We start from the raw sequence: 17,805 nt of genomic DNA on the forward strand, positions 1-17,805 counted from the left end.
GGCAGCACCCAATAATCAGATCCAATTGTTGGGGCTAAAAGGGATCCTACCACCACAACATCTACTTTGTGCTACTTACCAGACATTGGTAGAAAGGAAGGGCTGTCACATTACCCTTGTACATTGTTAGATATGCAGAAGTTTTCAGGGGCACTGAAAAACCATAGAGTTGCAGTTCTCATGAGGCCTGATAGCTTTCAAGACTGTAGTAAGCATGCAAGACAATGTCCGCAGCCTCATTCACTGATTTTATATTTTCACACAGGGGAGGATGTCCTCCTCTAGTAAACTGCAGAAGAGATATGGAGATCAAAGGCATCCCACTGTGGCAACATTATTTCTTTTATTTATTTTTTAAAAAGGAACCTGCCAGTCCTAAAAAGCAACCTCTAAAAAGCTCTATGCAAATTTCATGAATGTGTATAAAGGAAGGGTTAGGAATAAAGGCCCAGAAGTAGATGAAAGGCATCTCAACTGCCACTGTTCTGGTCTCAGAGGGAGAGAAAAGGAAAAGACAGGCATGGCTCCATCATGCCTAGGCCCTCCTTGCATCCCACTACCACTGTCCAGGTCTCAGAAGGAGAGCAGAGAAAGAGGCAGGCTCAGCTACATCATAGCCAGACCCAGAAGCAGATACCCCCCTCCCCCGCCGCCACCCATCTCAACTGCCACTTCCCTAGCTTCAGAGGAAGAGAAAAACGGAGGCAAACTCAACTCCATCATGCCTTGATCCAGAAGCAGATGAAAAACACTCCTTCCAGCCCAACTGCCATTGCCATGACGGAAACAAAAAAGAGGCAGTATTTGTTAGACTTAATTATCTGCCATGTTGCCTTTTATGTTATATCTTATTTAGATTGTATTCCTTAGGATATGGAAGTGGTTTGTTGTGGTGCTCTTATCATCATCATCATCATCATCATCATCATCATCATCATCATCATCAAATTGATTAGAAAAATTGCAAAGTCGGGGCAAAAGAAAAACCAAGTTTGCAAGTAACAAACTAGTTGGGAAGTCATAGGAGAAAGAAGAGGCATTGTAAATGCCTACTGTATCTGTCTGTCTCTCTAATTCTGTATGATCTCTCAACATAATTGTGAATTAGAAGCTTAATGTTAATGTAAAAACTGGCAGTATACTTTGGACAGTATACTTTATATATCATTTAAGGTCATTCTTACAGTTTCTGTCTTGCCAAAGTTGGGCTTGAGCAGAAATAGAAATGACAACAACAAAATTCTTAAAGGAGAAAAGGTGAAGTTCTTTTTTCCCCTTCTATCTTTCTGACATGGAAGATGTCTCAAAGTTATGGTTTACGTGGATTCTTGTCCTTCCTTCTCCAGCACTGTTTGCACTCATATATTAAAATTTATTACAATGGGAATTAAGCTGCATTGCTTTCCACAAGACAAATAATTATTTTAAGAGAGCACAATTCTATGTCCTAGATCTAAATACTAATCTGAACTGGAGCATAGCTTTGAGCCAAGTACTGATCAATAAATAGTTTATGGGTATGCTCTAACTCGAATTAGCCATTAGATCTAAGCCTATGAATTTTGCTCAATACTAAGTCACACTGAATTGTATTTGTTAGACTGAATGGTATATATATCAATAGATGGCAAATGTTGATCTTCTAGATGTTTTTGGCTTTAACTCCCAGAATTCCTGATTGTTGGCCAAGGCAGCTGGGGCTTTAGGAAGTTGTAATTCAAAACACCTGGAGAACTAAAGTGTAGCAAAATCACTGGTATGCACTCTCAGACAGTTAACGATTAGGCTTGTGCATGGAATCGTTTTGGCCACTTGCCTTTGGCTTGTTTGGCTTGTTCATAGAATCATAGAATCATAGAATCATAGAATAGTAGAGTTGGAAGAGACCTCATGGGCCATCCAGTCCAACCCCCTGCCAAGAAGCAGGAAATCGCATTCAAAGCACCCCCGACAGATGGCCATCCAGCCTCTGTTTAAAAGCCTCCAAGGAAGGAGCCTCCACCACAGCCCGGGGGAGAGAGTTCCACTGTCGAACAGCCCTCACAGTGAGGAAGTTCAGATGCCCATAACAGCAAGGGCTCTACCACCATGTTTTTTTTAGACCGAGACAGACCATACGACTGCTGGTTGCAGCAACCTTATTTTCTATTTGGGATCACGCAGTACATGGAGAGGCTGCTGCATGCTGGCACAGGGTTGTTGGGCCAATCAGAACAGAAGAAAACTGGGATGTGACTTATGCAAGCTGTGTCTATTTAATGGGGTAAGCAACTCCATTGCTCAGTTGCATGGTTCAAGAGAGAGGTGCTTTGATCACTAGGCAATCTGTTTGCTTTGCCACTCACTCACTTGCTCACGGCTTTAGCTTTTGGCTTGGCTCATGGAATTTAATTTAATTTATTGATTTTTCTGTTGAAGTGGGAATGATTGTACATAGGTTTGTTTAAATGTAATTGAGTTATAGTGATGCAATGTGAGCTGGGGATTGCATCATGCACTGTCTGCTGTCCACTATGCAAGTGTGTAAAGAGTTAACTGAGTGTTGCATCATACAGCAGAGGTGTTTATATATATAGCCTTCTGCTTCCTGTATTTCTCTCTCTGGTTATCTGCTCTCTGCACTCTGTCTGTATGTATGTCGTCTTGTGAGAGTTTTCCGTTCGCCAGTAAACCTGTTTATAGATAGTGGAAGTCTCAAGCCTCGTTACTGGTACCAGTGCTTCTACGTGGGTCTTCTGCTGCGTGTTTGTTTGTCCAAAGCGCGCTCTGACAGTGGTTATGGGCCCAGTTTACCCAGTATAGCCCAGTCTGCCCAGTTTGCCCAGAGTTCAGAAGGACCAGGCAGAAGAACACAGAAGAACCAAGAAGGACCAGTGTCTGCAGCTGAACCAGCACCAGAGCCTGCTACTCCAGAACCTGTGACTGTGCCAGAACCAGACCAGTTTCCAGTGTACCCAGTATACTGTCCAGTCTGTGTGGAGCCAGAAGTCCGGGAGCTGAGTGGTGAGCTGAGCTGTGAGCTGTGTGAAGGAAGCCATTCCGGTGAGCCGTGCTTAAGCTGCTTGAGGGGGAGAGTTTGTCTTCGGTGGAAGCAAACTTTGTCCGTAGCAGCAGAAAAGCCGTAATTTGCAGCGGAGCGTGCTGAGCTTCAGAGAGATTTACAAGGCGAAGGTGCAAAGGAAAAGCCATAAAAAGCCATAAATTCCTGTGGTGGTGAGGACTGCCGGGCTGTGCTGAGCGTGTGTGTCGTCAGCTACTAAAGGCTTTATCTCGGGGAATCGAGGGTCCTCCAGGAAGGCAGAATGGAAAGTTCAAATCCTTTGACTGTTTTTTATAAGTTGAATGACGGAAATTATAAGGAGTGGAGCATTTATGTGAAGCATCTGTTAGTCAGAGAAGGACTACAAAATACTATACTAGGAACGGAACAAGACGCAGTTAAAAGTGAGAGAGTACTGGCAACATTGGTTTTGAGTTTAATGCCAAGTCAGTTGGTTCATGTGCAGAATTTGCAAACTGCACAGGAGGTATGGAATGTGTTGAAGCAAGTGCATCAGAGACAGAGTATTCTTGGAAAAATGATTTGGACTAAACGCCTTTATAGAACTACATTGGAAGAAGGTGCAGATGTGAGGCAACATGTGAGGAGGATGAAAGATTTGTTTATTGAATGCCAAAACAGAGGTGTTCAGATTGCCAAAGAGCAACAGGCTTATATTATGATGTCCAGCTTAACTGCTGATTGGGATCATCTGTTGCATTCCTTGCAAAATGTGCCAGAAGGAGATCTGAGTCTGGATTTAGTGTGTTCCAGGATCTTGGAAGAAGCTGAGCGTCTGGAGTTTGAGAGAGGAGCCTCGTGTGGGAGAAGTTACCAGAGCGAGGGGGAGTCAACTCCAGAGATGCCGAGCCAGACAGCTGCTTGTGCGAGTGTGAGAGCTGTAAGGAGGTGTTTTATTTGTAACAGGCCAGACCATTTAGCAAGAAATTGCCAGAACAGAGGAAGACATCAAAGAGGAAGCCAAACCAGAGGTGGACACAAGAGGAGTGGACTGAACAACAATCCTGAGCCGAGAGTTTTGATGGCTGCAAATGAAGTTGGAGACAGCGAAAGAAGTAACAAATGGGTTTTGGACTCAGGGGCCACTCATCATGTTACTAATGATATTTCTCTGTTGAGAGATGTACAATATTTGGAAGGTGCAAATGTAACTTTGGCTGATGGGTCATTCAAATTGTTTTCTAAATTCGGAACCTGTTACATTCCATGTTTGAAATTGCATTGGGAGAAAGTTTTGTATGTGCCTGAAATGAAGACAAATTTGTTAAGCGTAGCCACATTGACTGATCAACAATTTAAAGTGTTCTTTAAAGGAATTTATTGCTATATTTGTGATAGGGAAGGAAAATTGATTGGCAAAGGAGTAAAAAGAAACAGAATGTATGAAACGTTTGAAAAAGTGAACAGCATTGATGGAGAAAATGTAGAAATTATGTGTGTAGGAGGTCAAATTCAACATGATCGTTGTCTGCATTTATTCCACCGAGTGATGGGTCATGCTAGTATGGAAGTATTAAAGAAGACATTCAATTTGTGCCCTAATTATAAAATGGAGTCATGTAACTATGATTTAGATTGTGCCATATGTAATGAAGTGAAGAAAGAGCCTGTAAAATTTTTACAAAAAGTCTAAAATAAGTGTGGATGGCATATTTGAAAAGGCACATGTTCATATTGAGGGACCTTTTGACAAAAGTACTGGTGGATCTAAATATATGATGCTTATTGTTGAAAGAATGAGCAGATTCAGTTATGCATATTTCTTTGCAGACTTATCAGAAGCAACTAGAAAACTGAGTGATTGGCTAAGTTTGGTAGAAAATGTGTATGAAAAGAAATTGGACACTTTAATAATTGACAAAGGTGCAGGAGTCTGTGGCAGTGAATTTAAATCATTGTTAAAGTCAAAGAATATTAATTGGATTGAAATTGAACAAATGAAAGGTGAAGAAGGTGTTGCTGAAAAAAGAGCACAACTTTTAAATGTGATGAAATTGTGTATGTTTAAAGACAGTCATATAGCTAACAACTATTGGCCAGAAGTGTTACACACGTGTAATTATTTGACAAACAGGCTATGGGATGAGTGTGTGCAAGACATTCCTTTTGAAAAGGTCATGTACCAAATTACAAGTTTTTGAGAATATTTGGCCAGAGAGCAAATATAGTCATCCCAGCCAGTGAGAGAACAAATAAGAAACAAAAATACAAAGAGATGACATTCATTGGGTATAGTAAAAAGTCTTACAAATTCTTAGAGGCACCTACAAAAGTGAAATTGTCGAAGCTTGCTTATTTTGAAAGGCCTAGTGATTGGAAACAGATTCATTCGAATTCGGAACAGCTACATGGTTTCCAGAAAGCTAAAGTCAATGTAGAAAGTGAAGAAACATCTAAGAAAGTAAATGAGTCATTGGAGTCAGAATACACAACACCAAAGAAAGTAAGTCAAGGTACACCTAAGAAACAAGGAACAACAAGAAGATCTAGTAACAAAGGTGTAGACACACAGGTGAAGCAAGAAGTAAAAGAAGAGGTAAATTTGAGTCATGTTAGTGCTCAGAAGAAAGGAAAGAAGAGATATGCTTTAGTATCATCTGCATATGATCAAACTAAGTTTCATAGAACACCTGTGGAAAAAGATTTTGTTAATAGTGATGGTTTTGAAATAGGTGAATGTTATTGATAAAGTGTAACAGCGAAGTATTGAAAGAATATGTTTGTGATAGAGATTTATGTTCATGTATAATCGTTTAAGAGTCATGAGATGTTGCCTGTGTGTATAGACAACTGTGTAAAGGTTATATGTGATTACCTAGTTCAAAGAAAAAGTTTTGTGTTGGTGATTGTGTGTAATGAATTGTAATTTTGTGAAAGTGTTCCACATACATGTAAAAGAAAATGATTGAATTGAGTTCAAGCAATGTATATAACTATGGTGACTAAATTACATTTAAAGAGGGGGAATTGTTGAAGTAGGAATGATTGTACATAGGTTTGTTTAAATGTAATTGAGTTATAGTGATGCAATGTGAGCTGGGGATTGCATCATGCACTGTCTGCTGTCCACTATGCAAGTGTGTAAAGAGTTAACTGAGTGTTGCATCATACAGCAGAGGTGTTTATATATATATAGCCTTCTGCTTCCTGTATTTCTCTCTCTGGTTATCTGCTCTCTGCACTCTGTCTGTATGTATGTCGTCTTGTGAGAGTTTTCCGTTCGCCAGTAAACCTGTTTATAGATAGTGGAAGTCTCAAGCCTCGTTACTGGTACCAGTGCTTCTACGTGGGTCTTCTGCTGCGTGTGTGTTTGTCCAAAGCGCGCTCTGACATTTTCTAGGTTTTCCTAGATTATTTTTTTGATTTTTTATTTAGGGATTGGGATTGAAAATTACGAGTGGGTGTGCTGCATTTGGGGACTTGTAGGTGTGTGTGCTTTTTTAGGGTGGCTCTGTGTTTAGAGTTATTCATTTATTTATTAATTTGCAGCATTTATATTCCACTCTTCTCACCCTGAAGGGGACTCAGGACAGATCACAGAACACATATACAGCAAAGATTCAGTGCCATTATACAGGCAGGACAGACAACAGAGGTATATATATATATAGGCATTTTCCCATCTTTGGCATCCTGATTCTGGCCACAGGGGGCTTCTGTTGCTCCATCCTCCATGTCGAAGTGCCCTGATCACACACTTCCTCCTTTCTTTCAATTGCCGGCATTTTCTGGTATTTCCTTTTTATGATGCCATAAAATACCTCCCTGTTTCAGTGGTACCTAATTTATCTATTCACAGCTGTTTTCGAACTGCTTAGGTGGGCAGCTGCCTATAATAATAAAACTATTGGGCTTCTGTGGAATCCATTGTCTCTCTTTAACTTCAACCTCCATCAGGACATAAAAGATTATTGTTGTCATTATTTGTATCACTAATCCAATAGAGAAGTTTGATACAGACTAATAACTGGGGCGAGTTTCAGGGAGAGATCCACTCCCTTGTTCAAGGAGCTCCACTGGCTGCCGTTTATTTTCCGGTCCCAATTCAAGGTGCAGACCATCACCTATAAAGCCCTAAACGGTTTGGGACCCACCTACCTTCGTGACCGTATCTCCTATCATAAACCTGCCCGATCCCTTCGATCGTCAGGGGAGGCTCTCCTGTCACCACTGCCAATATCTCAGGCCCGCCTTGTGGGAACAAGGGAGAGGGCCTTCTCTGCTGTGGCCCCCCGATTGTGGAACTCACTGCCCGGTGAGATTAGGCAAGCCCCCACACTAGCAGCCTTTAAGAAAGACCTGAAAACATGGCTCTTCCGTTGTGCCTTTGGAGAGTAATCACTACATACATCCCTTTTGCTGCTCTCCTTCAATATTTGTCCTCCAGATCGCACCGTCACTTTATGACTCTGTCCTCTGTGGTTTTTACTCCTACTTCCTTTCTCACCTCGAGTTTTAATCTAGTGTTCATGTGGCCCACCCTTGGTTTTATTGTTCTTTGATCTTGTTTAATGTAGTGTATATTTTCTTTTATTGTGTTGTTTAATGTGCTATGATTTGTTGTTCTATTATATTTTGTTATATTGTATTGTTCTGGGCATGGCCCCATGTAAGCCGCCCCGAGTCCCCATTGGGGAGATGGTGGCGGGGTATAAATAAAGTTTATTATTATTATTATTATTATTATTATTATTATTAATGACAAACTGAGTTGTGAGATTAAAGTTAAAAAGGCATTATGGAATCAAACAGACTTTTGGAACATCTGGGGGAAGTTTATAGAATGTGTATTTATAGAAGGACAGGGGGGCAACAGAAACAATTATTATTTGGAGATAAATAATAAAGTAAGTTGGTTCAGGTGAAAGTGGCAGAAAGAAAAGAGAAAGGGGTTGCGGGGGGGGGGGGGGGCGGGGAGAGCTAAACATATTCAAATAATTAGAAAAGTTATATTATACTTTAGACTAAATTAGGTGCTTCTTTGTTATTACCTCTATCATTATTTTATGTTATGAAGTATATATAATTATTCAATCTTTATTTACTTTACTTCTTGACCTTATTAATACATTAAGAAAACTCCTTACCACAATATACTTTCTCAGTGCAGATACTGTTGTAATATGTTCTTCTTGCATATGTTTTTTGTTGGTTACTATATTTGAAATTTGGTTTTTTGAATATGAATATATATGAATATATATATGTATATGTGTGTGTGTGTGTGTATGAATTGTACCAGGAAAACACAACCAATCCAAGTTCTACCAGCCTTCCTCTAACAATCCTATCTTAATTTCATTTCATAAGAATAACTTGGCTGTTGCTCCCTAATAATAATACAACTATTGGGCTTCTGTGGAAGCTTTGCCAAGCCAACAGAACCCATAGTCTCTCTCTAACTCCAACTTCCATCAGGAGATAAAAGATGATTGTTATTATTATTATTTATATCCTTAAGAATTGTACCTTCAGGAGTAACTTTTAATTTAAAAATGACAAAAAAATCTGCCTGTTCCTATGAGATTTTGTGTGTGTTAGACCTTCTTCTGGCTGCAGCTTCCTCCCTGAAAACATCAGCAATGGATTGTGTTGTTCTGACTCTACTACTAGTCTTTTCTCTGTATGTGTGTGTGTGCATGTGTGTGCATACATGCGTGTTTCCTTCTGTTCTCTCACACAAGAAGCCTGAGCCTATTCCTCCACTCAAATTCCAAAAAAGCAGTACAACGTATTATATTATTCATAATATAATGCAATAAATAGCATATATTATATATTGATAAATGTAAAACAATATATATAACAAAAATGAGGTCTGGAGGCCATCATGCTGCTGGTGCTGGCTCAGGATCAAGTGCCAGTGGCCAGGCTTCTAGTGGAGCCAGAGGGAGAGGAGGTACTACAATAACTGCATCTTCTCATTCTCCAGAATCTCAATCACTGCAATCAGATCCTCCCATGACACTACCAAAAGTACAAAGAACAATAATAACATCTCATTTGGGAGCTGCTGCTGATGCACAACCTCAGGCCATTGAGGAAGCCTCCAAGATACCACTGCCACTATTATTTCACATTCCTACCAGTAGTCCCAGTGGGGATGAGTCAGTGGAACTTGTGCAGGAGGAGGAGGTGGAAGAGGAGGAGGAAGAGGAGGAGGAGGGGATGGTGGTGCTAGTGTCTGTGTCTGGGGTGGATTCGGAGATGCATTTTCCCCTGTGTCATTGTTGTCTGCAACTGCACCTGACCCCTCCCAGCCAGCAGTTCTTCCCTCCAAAAGCACCTGGAAGGCCTCATTCCTCCACTTGGGACCACTTCCGCCTCAATCCAATCAAAAACAAGCAGGCATTGTGCATGCACTGTAATGCTAAAGTGAGCTGTGGAAAAGGCATCAAGCATCTCTGTACCTGTGAGTTGTGGAATCACGTTACGGGGCATCACCCCACATGGATTGAGGGTGAGTCTGGGACTGGGGGCGGCAGTAGCACTACTTGTACTAGTTCCTCTGCTGTTGGGAGTGTGAGGGATAAGAGGCAGTCCACCCTTGATAAGTGGGGCACGTCCAGGGGTAGGAACAGAACAGATGTGAAGCTGCCCACTGAGTGAGATCACCTGGTAGGCAGGAGAGGTAATGACTCTGGATGATGACCACTGATAGCCTGGTAGAAGAAGCCCATTTCAAGTTTCCATTATGGTATTTATTCTCAGATGATGTAACATCTGGCACTTGCCCCACCATATCCCACCACCTACTGCTACCTTTCCCTTGTTTGGAGGGCTGTGGTTAATTTAAGGCATGGGTACAAGCAATTAGCCAGCCGCTAACCAATGCGTCGTCTTCATCTTGGAAAGAAGTCACGAGTGGAGTGCCTCAGGGTTCCGTCCTGGGCCCGATTCTCTTTAACATCTTTATTAACAACTTAGACGAAGGGTTAGAAGGCACGATCATCAAGTTTGCAGATGACACCAAACTGGGAGGGATAGCCAATACTCCAGAAGACAGGAGCAGAATTCAAAACGATCTTAACAGACTAGAGAGAAGGGCCGAAACTAACAAAATGAAGTTCAACAGGGATAAACGCAAGATACTTCACTTTGGCAGAAAAAAATGGAATGCAGAGATACAGAATGGGGGACGCCTGGCTAGACAGCAGTACATGTGAAAAAGATCTTGGAGTCCTTGTGGACAACAAGTTAAACATGAGCCAGCAATGTGATGCGGCTGCTAAGAAAGCCAACGAGATTTTGGCCTGCATCAATAGGGGAATAGCGTCTAGATCCAGGGAAGTCATGCTATCCCTCTATTCTGCCTTGGTAAGACCACACCTGGAATACTGTGTCCAATTCTGGGCACTGCAGTTGAAGGGAGATGTTGACAAGCTGGAATGTGTCCAGAGGAGGGCAACTTAAATGATCAAAGGTCTGGAGAACAAGCCCTATGAGGAGCGGCTTAAATAACTGGGCATGTTTAGCCTGCAGAAGAGAAGGCTAAGAGGAGACATGATAACCATGTACAAATATGTGAGGGGAAGTCATAGGGAGCAGGGAGAAAACTTGTTTTCTGCCACCCTGCAGACTAGGATGCGGAACAATGGCTTCAAACTACAGGAAAAGAGATTCCATCTGAACATCAGGAAGAACTTTCTCACTGTGAGGGCTGTTCGGCAGTGGAACTCTCTCCCCCGGACTGTGGTGGAGGCTCCTTCTTTGGAGGCTTTTAAGTAGAGGCTGAATGGCCATCTGTCGGGGGTGCTTTGAATGCGATTTCCTGCTTCTTGGCAGGGGGTTGGAGTGGATGGCCCATGAGGTCTCTTCTATGATTCTATAATTCTATGCAGCCACAAGCAACAGCCCCCCTCCCCATCTTCTCCAGCCACCAGTCGCCTGCCTGCCTAATCTGAAGTCATCTTTCTCCCCTTGTCTCTGAGCCCCTCTATTGCCCTTTTTTGGGGCTAGATTGGCTAGATTTCCCACAATACACTTTTGAAATGTTTTTATTTTCTCCAGTGGATCATACAGGAGTGTTTCTTGTAATAAGGAGACATTACTGCTTGCTCGCTTGTGGATGGTGGGCTGCTGGTCTCTTCCAGTATGTTGTGAGAACAAGAAATGCAAAACCTTTGGAAGAATGTGTTGTCGAAGGCTTTCATGGCCGGGTCACAGGGATGTTGTATGTCTTTCGGGCTCCTAACATCAGGAGAGAATACTTCTGGAACATGGCCACACAGCCCGAAAGACATACAACAACCCTTTGGAAGAAGTTACTGTTGTTGTTTTTTATTAGTAAAAAACATGTAATGTGGAAGTACATCTTTAATATTTGGCAGGAAGGAATGGTGCCTTGCTGCTGCTCCTGGGGAAGTTACAGGGCAGGGCCAGTGGGAGATACCTTTTTCCAATCTTTTAAAGATGTTACTTCTAGAAAGAAAATAAATTCCTAACTATCAGAGGATGACCCAAATGTTATGAAACTTGGTAGATTAACAGTGGTAGATGTATCATCCAAGTGTGGCCATTTTCATCCCGTTAGCTCTAAAAATGATAGGAAGGAAAGCCAGTGAAGCCCCCCCCCCCATTGCCCCCAATGGGCTGGATCTTGCAGTATTTTTTGGTTGCAGATTGAAAATGGCTATTCAGATGTCTGCCCATTATCAGGTGGTGCGTGAAAACGGATCCACGGTTCCGCTGAAATTTGGATAGCAGAAACAGATCGTGGTTCAGCCAAAATTCACAAGCCTACTAACTATGGTTGCCATCTTAATTATAATATTATTTATTTTAGTTTGAAACTCCTTTAAAATTACCTCCCATATAACAGTGTGGTAAGATTGACCCTGATGGAAATTACTTTAGGCAAAATCTGAGAACAAAACATGATACAACCTAAACTAGTGATTCTAGGGGGAGGTTTCTAGCAGGTGAGTTTTTAATTAGTTTTGTTTAATGACACAACCTACTTGAAGTAAATCCTGAGTTTCAAATCACATCCAATCCACTACATCTCCTGAACAGCAAAACAGCTGGGTTTTTATGTGCTGTTCTTCTGTAAAGGATGGAATCTTGCATAAACCCTCTTGTTGAAGACTGTAAAATTCATCATTATAATGGTTATAACAGGTTTCTTCTTAATGGGTATGCATCACTCTAAAGAGGAAATAATCTTTATTGCTTAAATTCTGAGATATTGGCTGGACAAAATTGCCATTTACAGTACTAATTTAAAAAAGAAAGGATTTATTAATTATAATAACGACAAATAGGCTTATCTTTTTTTCTTCGCTTTTGTTTCTTTTGAAACATACACTGAGATATGTAGGTAAAACCAAAATATATTTTGAAGAATTAAGACTGTGTACAGCAACAAGCATGCCATTTGTAAAGCGAAATATGCTTAGCCTGTGGCTAAGCATTCCAAATTATACACCACTTTTATAATGTGGATACTTAAAATCCACGGTGGTAGAAAAAGAATAGTCTAAGAAAAAGTAATAAACAAAATCAGCAGTGCAATATATATCTACTGTATTTAAAAGTCTCACCCAGTACAATGTACTACCTCATAAGAATAGTCAAGTCATCCTACCCCCAAGCATGGGAAATCCTTTCTTTAAAAAAACAAAAATCAAGATATCTTTGAACTCAGAGATCACACCTAGGGACTTTTCTAACCTTCAGTAATGGGTGAGCCAGCATGGTGTTCTGGTTTGAGGGTTTGATTTAGGCCCCTTCTACACTGTCATATAATCCAGATTATCAAAGCAGATAATCCACATTATCTGCTTTGAACTGGATTGTATGAGTCTACACTGCCATATAATCCAGATCAGAGCAGATAATCTGGATTTTATATGGCAGTGTAGAAGGGGCTTAAGACTCTAAAGAGCAGGGTTTGAATCCCCACCAAGATACCGAATCTCCCTGTGTGACCTTGGGCAACTCACATTCTTTCCGCCTCAGAGGAAGAGTAAACTTCCTCTGATTACATTCTATTAAGAAACCCCATGATCACTGTGAGTTGCAAATGATTAGAAGGCCCACAAAAACAGCACAAACGTGGGAATATTCTCTCTTCATTGTCACTGGGTTTTCCATCTGTCTGTTGATTTCCTTTGTAACTGAGGTCCCTTCTACACTGCAATAAAAAAAATCCAGATTATTTGGGACCGAACTGTGGCGCAGGCTGGTGAGCAGCCTGCTGCAATAAATCACTCTGAACATGAGGTCATGAGTTCGAGGCCAGCCCGTCAATTAAAAAATAAAAAAATAGCCCCTGCTTGTTGCTGACCTAGCAACCTGAAAGATAGTTGCATCTATCAAGTAGGAAATAAGGTACCACTTATAAAGTGTGGAGACAAATTTAACTAATTTACAATGTTGGAATGAGGAAGTGCCATCCCAGCGGATGATAAAGCAGCTGCTCCCCCCGTGGCCAGAATCGAACATCCCCTCAGGAGAATGTCCTCTGTGTCTGTCTGTCTCAGTTCTATGTGTATATGGGCATTGAATGTTTGCCCTATATGTATATAATGTGATCCGCCCTGAGTCCCCTTCAGGGTGAGAAGGGTGGAATATAAATACTGTAAATAAATAATAAATAAATATCTACTTTGAACTGGATTATATCATAGTATAGGCTCATATAATCCAGTTCAAAGCAGATAATGTGGATTATCCACTTTGATAATCTCAGATAGAGCCTAAACAAATGGGGATTCCATCATATATATTTGCCAGGGGCAACAAAAGGTTATTTGGGTAACCCCAGTTCAAGCTGATGCCAGCTTTATTGAACACATGACCAGTTGGGATGTGGGCTTACCATGGGGTAATAGTGCCAATATTGCTCTCCATGTTGTTATATTCGGTATCCGATATTTTATTAGGACCCTAGTTTTATTATCTATGCATTTTATCTCATCATTGTACTCTTGCATAGATGTTTCAGTTCCTCCACCTATGTAGATGACAGAACTGTACTTGGTGGTTCACTGATATTATTAACTATTATAATATCTGTTTAATATTGTATTTTGTTTTTTATCTTGTTATACTGTGAATTGTATGTATGATGTTTTTGCTTGATTGTATTGTTCGGGCTGTGCCCCATGTAAACCTCCCCGAGTCCCCTAAGGAAGATGGTGGCGGGGTATAAATAAAGTGTTGTTGTTGTTGTTCATTTATTTGATTCAGCTCAGATTCAGAAAAAAGCTGCAACCTGTACACCATGGTTAGTCAGCTTTTTGTAATTGTTTATATAATCCCTAGCTCCTCAGATACAGATTAGTGATTGTGCCAAGTATTATTAACTAGCAGCATGGCATAAATAGGTCTCAGTTTCCCACAATAGCAAGTTCAAGATGTCATTTGAACTCTTGGTGACACTGTCAGGTAGTGTCAACGGTATTGGATGAGCATCAGGACACCAAACCTCTAATATGGCTATGAAGAAGCCAATTGCAACAAGACAGTTTAAACCAGCTTGGAGTTGAATATTGTAAGTACCAACCTTTTGGCCTGTGATAATCTTTTCAACCTTTTTTGAACATATGATGCCTATAGTAAAATAATTCTTGAAGAAACTGCCACATAAAAATGCTAAATCTATGAGCCTTTTCTCATGCAGCCTGCCAGCTTTTTGACAAATTCCCAGGTTCAGCTCAGAAGGTTTGGCTTGTGCTTGGGCAGACGTCTGCATCCAAAAGGTCTTCATAATCCTGTCATAGATCCAAGTTGCGTGTAGAGTGGAATTAATTCTCATGTTTCAAAACTGGCATTATGACTTCATGGCTGTGGGAATTGTTCCATTTAGGATCAATTCTTCAACATTACAGATGAACTGTACTATTTTCTAGGGCAATACATCATATGGCTTGCTATGCTTTGAAGAGTGTATGGTTCATACTGACAGAGTTTAAAAGCATCTGTTCTGAAACAAGACAGTTCACAGGCTGTAGAATTTATAATATACTTAGTGCAATGAAATGTTGATCACCAGTACTTCAAATTCTTTTCTCTTCCATTCTGTATACCTATGTAGCATCAAGCTTTTAACAAGGCATATAATGCTGGTAGGCATGGATTCTAAAAGGGAAAACATCTATATAAACATACACACACACACACGCGCGCACACACACATGGAGGCAGAGTAAAAGAGCCAGCATCCTGAACAATTCATTTAATGTTTGGAGGTACTATTATTGTTTTCTCGGAAACACAGATGTATTTTTCAGCACAACTGCAAAATTTCTCTGTAAGAAAGGCATGATATGCAGACTCTCGGGAGAATGATGCTAATCTTGGAATTTTCCAGTTCTTCTGGAAAAAATGAAAATAAAAAGGGGGCTTGGCCAACAAGCAGCAATACAGGAGTTGGTGTGCTGAGTGGAAGGTATGATTAGGTTTTTGAAAGCATTTTCTGAAAAGGGTCTATCCAGCTTTCCAAAAGGGTGAGTTTGCAGTGCTAGTAAGCACTTTTCAACAATCTTGTGGTCATCGCCATGGTTCAAAGGTTGAAAATATAATTAAGTAGATATAATTTTAAAATCCACAGGATAGTTTTCATGGTTCATTCCATGTTGACCACTGGTTCAGTTTTGCTAATTAGTCTGACTTAGAATGTTATGATGCTACGTCTTTGGACTAGGATTCTCAGAAACACTCTGGCCATGTTTACACTTACAGGAAAATTCTGGTTTAAGCTGCTGTGATGCAGCCCTGGACCACTTTGGCTGTTCTCATGGCTGGCTAGTCTAAGGACTTTATCACACTTTGGGCTTTTTCCCCCTTTCTCTTCTTCGGGGACTGGACGTGCTGAGTACCATCAGATGACACTGCCTTGTCCCCACCCCATTGATTTCCAAAGGGTTGAGCAAGCATCTCAAGGTAAGCCATGGTTTGGGTAGCTCTGATGGACCTATCTGCATCCCCCCCCTTTCCCCATCTGATGGTGGGAAGGGCAATGCGGTAATGTGCATTGCCACCGTTTCCCCTGTCTGATGGGGACAAGGACAGAGTACCAACATGCCTTGTCCCATCCCCCACATGTAATGGGAAAAGGGGGGAGCATGTGCAGGGTGCTGCGAGATGCCCCACATGCCTGCCATTTCTTCAGTAATTGCTGGTGAAACAAAACAAAATAGGAGGGGGGGGGGGGGAGAGAGAGAGAGAGAGGTTAATGTGAAGAAGTCCTGAATCTAAAATCCTTCCAAGTACATATTTTGTATCAAATTAATTATTTCCGATTAAAATTGTTTAAAATTGTAGGTGGGCTTGAGATTAACTGTTATGATTATTTATTTATTTAGCATATTTATATCCTGCCTATCTCTACCCCTGGGGGAACTCAGAGACAGTCATTTTTATTTGGTGGCGAAGTGTGTTAAAGCACTGAGCTGCTGAACTTGCAGACCGAAAGGTCCCAGGTTCAAATCCTAGGAGCGGAGTGAGTGCCCGCTGTTGCTCGAGCTTCTGCCAACATAACAGTTCGAAAACATGCCAATGTGAGTAGATCAATAGGTACCACTCTGGCGGGAAGGTAACAGCGCTCCATGCAGTCATGCCAGCCACATGACCTTGGAGGTGTCTACGGACAATGCCGGCTCTTCAGCTTAGAAATTGAGATAAGCACCAACCCTCAGAGACAGACATGACTGGACTTAATGTCAGGGGAAACCTTTACCTTTACCTCTATATAATTTGAAAAATGGCTTTCATTTTCCATATTATATCAATTTTTCTTCACAACCAGAGAAGTGAATAAAAGATAATGAGTGGTGGTTAAAGTGAGACTATAAGACTTTTCCACCTTATCCATCATCACCTGAAGTACCATGCATATGCTGTTGTGTCACACATCCCTCCTCCCTGTAACTTCTGCCTCTAACAGGGGGTTCCCAGCACGTAATGTTCTTGTTCAATTTCTATCTCACTGTTTTCATTTAGAAAGGTACCCTAGGAAGCATAATGAAAAGGCATTAAACACCGTTTCAGTGATGTGTTATGGGCTATTTTCTTTCATGTTGTAAGCTGTGCTGTCATCTGAACTTGAGTTCCACATCCAAATGAAAATTATTCATTGAAACATTACCTTGCTAAGCAACTGAATTAAGGCATTCTTTCCCTTCATGCAACCAATAAACTGAACTGATACATGCTCAGGCCACCATCCTCCTGCATTGCCCCATATATGAGTGGTTCAGCATGGGGTCCCCAGATGTTTTTGGCCTACAACTCCCAGAAATCCCAGCCAGTTTACCAGCTGTTAGGATTTCTGGGAGTTGAAGGCCAAAAACATCTGGGGATCCCAGGTTGAGATACCACTGCCATATATGGACTTAACAGAAATTCCTTTGCCTTTGGAGAATGATGAATGAACAACATGTCTAAATATTCTTATGTAATCCAGTCAATTTTTTGGTGGATATAGGAAAAATGATATAGACTTTTAATGACTTTTGACATGCAATAAATCATTTAGAAATTTTGTAAGGGAACACGGGAGAAAGGAGAGAAGACCTGGGTTCCACTTCAAGAGAAAGGTGGCATATAAATGAGCACATACAAATATTCTGCTCAAGCAACTAATTTTGGGAAAATTTTGTACATTTCACATTTATGGTATGAAGCAACTACATGTGCAGATCCTGAATCAAAAATTCAAGCCAGTATACACTTATGCTTTGGCTTTTGCATTTCAGAAATTTTCCAAAGCAAATCTCCATTGAAAAATGCATACAAAA

The sequence above is a fragment of the Anolis carolinensis genome, chromosome 1 (genome assembly GCF_035594765.1).
Source record: "Anolis carolinensis isolate JA03-04 chromosome 1, rAnoCar3.1.pri, whole genome shotgun sequence".
Lineage (NCBI taxonomy): Eukaryota > Metazoa > Chordata > Lepidosauria > Squamata > Dactyloidae > Anolis > Anolis carolinensis.